Here is a 3,821-nt window from a genome sequence, read left to right on the forward strand (position 1 = left end):
TAATCCTATTCACTTATTATTATATGGGTAATTGGGTATCTTTAAGAATAACATTCGCTATCAGAGATATTGGCAATTTAATCTATTCCCCATTCAGTGTACAGCTCACCGTTGATTACAATTTGTATTCCTTACGCAATACATGCACATTTGGCATTCTATAAACTGAAGATGGCTGCATGGCTTTGTGATGTACTGTTTTGTTATAAATTAGGCAGGAAACTCCATCTACAAACACACCTAGCCTATGATCGAAACGAAACGAAGCTAATAAGCAATAGCTTTACATGGTTGCAAACAAGAGCTAGTCAGTCTGCCACCAACATAGGGTCATGAGTGTGGTCAAGTTCCTAGTTTTCCCTACCATATCTTATTTTAAGCAAAGCTGGTGCATAAGTATTTCACTCTAACTGCATTGTCGAATTGGTGTAGATACGAAGAATTTTGACATATTTTGTACCACTGCAGGAAACCAACGCTGGCAGACTCATTCAGTAGGCCTATGCTGGCTTCAAGGTCACATAGGGTGTAATCCAGTGGAAAAGAAGCCTATAAACGACACAACGACACTCAGTCCTAACCACCCTACCCCTACTAGGAAGCGAATGCAAAGCTTTGAATGCCAGACATGCAGGCAAACCTTTCAAAAGGCATAAATGCAAGCAAAAATAAACGTAAGGCAGATTTATCCAGTATTTTCAAATGAAGTGCCTATTTCTCCCCCTTAAGGACGAGCAAATGCAGCGATGGGATCTGAAAGGAAATGGGCAGGGGTGCAGTATCAACACCTAACCAACTTGAATATAAGCAAACTGGGCAAATTACGAAAAATCACGCTACAAAAGCCTAATTTCATGTCCAGAGCCCAGGGGCATGTTATTGAGTTCAACCAGGTTACAATAAGACTCAAAAGCCGGGTACGAAGTGCCTCAGGATCAGGGACGTTTTTGGCAGTGTTGACAGCGGGAAATGGCAGGGGGAGAGAGAGTTTTTGAGAGAGTTGAGAGAGAGAGAGAGGAGAGAGAGAGAGAGAGAGAGAGAGAATTTAAATTTCAATCATATTCTCTGGAGAAGTGTTATTACGAAGGACCTGCATATTTAGCATAATGACTAGCCTTGGATATTTCCTCAATTTTGACCTTCATGGCGACTGTCTTTCAAATCCAATTGCCCTTCAAGCCTACTGAACCTTTTAGCACCTGTTTGCTCACTAGTTCGAAAGTATTTTTTTTTTAATTCGTATTTGAATTGAAAACCATTATGGAAGTCGTTGCCTCGATATCCTTGGTAGTTAATTTAGAGACTAAAGATTTATGGTAACCGCTTCACTAACCAGTGAACATAATATTGAGATGAAAAGGAGATATAGTGATGCACAAACACACATATATGGGAAAATGGTTAATATAAGCCTATATATATGACGGGAAATATGGTGAATATGGGCTTACCAGCACTCTTGGGTCCCTGAAGCCTACCCAGGCATTGGCCCTAAATAGCCCTGATTAACCGAACTTGCGTATGGCTGGTAGAATGAAGGTTTGGTAACTGATGCTGTTCAGTAAGTTACAAATTATAAAGAACAATTATTATTATTATTATTATTATTATTATTATTATTATTATTATTATTATTAACCTTGAAATGATAAGTATGCGGCGCCTCTATCATTGGAAAGAAACGAGTTGGTAAATATTTCTGAACGACATAAAAACTTGAACTACCTTGTGTCGCGGTGGGGGTGGAGAGGGGGGAGGAGGTTGCTTGAGAAGCAGCGTGTATGAAACTTTAAGGAATAAAATGAGAATATTCGATGGAATGAAGAAATAATAGGAATACTGATAAATGCCAAGGGCATGTTAGGTGACTTTAAGGAATAAAATGAGAATATTCGATGGAATGAAGAAATATAATAGGAATACTGATAAATGCCAAGGACATGTTAGGTGACTTTAAGGAATAAAATAAGAATATTCGATGGAATGAAGAAATAATAGAAATACTGATAAATGCCAAGGACATGTTTGGTGACAAGTTTTTTATTTTTACTTTTCCCATAACGCGGGACGGATGAGAGAGAGAGAGAGAGAGAGAGAGAGAGAGAGAGAGAGAGAGAGAGAGATTCTACTGGAAACTGTATCAGGAGTCTTTAAACAATATGTAATGGTTGTGGGCGGGAGAGTTCCTTCATTGTGAAATGGGTGTGGCGACATTAGTCAGCTATAGTTCTACACAACAGAGAGAAAGTGAGAGAGAGAGCTTGTTATAATATAGCGGCAGTTTGTTTACTTAAGAGTAAATGGTAAAAAAATAAAAATGGTTATCTGTAACTCAGTACTCCACTACGGAATGGCGTGACGTAACGAGTTTGTATATTACTATTGCTTCCCAAAATGTTACACGTTGCCTTAAAATTCACAAGCTTCAAGGTCGAACGTCACTCATTTGACATACTTCGCTGTTACTTGCACTGACTGACCTACATTCTGACCCACAGAGGAGATTGAGCAATAGTAAAACGTTCCGAAATTCAACGTTCTATTTCAATGAAGGAATCTGTATTTAATGTTTGCCTGCGTGTTATTTGCAGCACTTCATTTTGGATACACCATTAAAGCTTACAAACCTTACACAACCCAACCTCGAAACTACTGATGAGGCACTATTGGTGTTACGTCCAATGCAGAAATTATAGTAACTCGTACACCAAGCAATACAGTCTTCCTTCAAAATTACCAGATTTTTTTTTTCTTTTTTTTCGGTGGTAGTCATAAGGATGAAAATCCTATGAAGTGGTGCAATGTCTCCGGCAGTAGAGTTTCCCCTGTGCGGTACGACAACTGCAGTCGCCGACACAAACTGTACTGCCAAGACTGTAAACATTTGCCTTACGTACCGTTCATAGTTTTCCTGGTTGAGATGTAACTTAATGAAAACTACTTCATTTCAACAAAAGGTGAATGAGATTCCAAAACCAAAAGAATGTAAAACATACGAAAATCACAGTCAGAATTGCACACGCCCTTAAAGATAGATGCCCATGAGGACAGTCAAGACGGTCAACGTTGATTTTGAACACGAATCGAGATATACGATTAGTTTGAATCTGCTGCGTATGTACTTCCGATTTCTTCCTTGAGACTACGCTCCATCAGAAAACACGATGTGTTAATACCAAACCGGCGACTTTCTTGCATTCAGTGTGGGAAGCATCACTAGACTTGCGTTTGAATCCCTTTACACTTGTGGAGCAAATGTGCACTTAGCTTGAGACACCACGACACTTTAGTGCCACTTCAACTCACTAATGCGAAACACGACACTCAAGTTATCCTCACCTTTATCACAGTAACCGGGAATCACAACGATTTACAACTTGTTCAGTTAGGAGAAGAGGGAGAGAGAGAGAGCCTAGCGTCTGCTTCGTGGCTTGGTTGGCCGCTACCTGATCCGTTGAGTCCTCATGGCCATGATTCCCTATTTTTACCACATCACGCCTATTCATCTCGTAGATGCTTGACAGCATTTTATCAGATGTGATTTTTAACAGCAATTCCGGAACCCTCGTCTACTCTTAGTAATGGTACAATCATTTATAATTATTCTTGTTAGCGTTATCGTGAGCAACTTATTCCGCGTGGGCAACTCACAAACATCACGCCATGCGTGTTGTGGCTAGAAAAGAATGTCATTGGTTAATGAACGAATTTTTAATGCTTCGTTCCGTAATTTAGAAGTATATAGTGTGTTTCACAGATCGTAAATACAATATGATAATGTTATAAAATCTACTGGATCAACTTGAACTCAAATGCAATAA

The 3,821-nt window shown here is 39.3% G+C and overlaps 1 protein-coding gene across 3 annotated transcripts in view; it reads right to left on the reverse strand.

The window, feature by feature from the left end:
• Positions 1-3,593, reverse strand: part of LOC136847894 (long-chain-fatty-acid--CoA ligase 4-like) — a 28,516-nt gene extending 24,923 nt beyond the window's left edge. The window contains exon 1 of one of the 3 annotated variants that reach the window (XM_067119926.1): positions 3,340-3,593. The gene's annotated coding sequence lies outside the window, so the exon portion shown is untranslated. Of the gene's footprint in view, positions 1-2,897; positions 3,074-3,339 lie in introns of those variants that run through there. The other 2 variants (XM_067119936.1, XM_067119941.1) reach the window with 2 other exon arrangements.
• Between the last annotated feature and the right edge of the window lie 228 nt (positions 3,594-3,821).

Source organism: Macrobrachium rosenbergii, chromosome 2 (genome assembly GCF_040412425.1).
Source record: "Macrobrachium rosenbergii isolate ZJJX-2024 chromosome 2, ASM4041242v1, whole genome shotgun sequence".
NCBI classification, from domain to species: Eukaryota; Metazoa; Arthropoda; class Malacostraca; order Decapoda; family Palaemonidae; genus Macrobrachium; species Macrobrachium rosenbergii.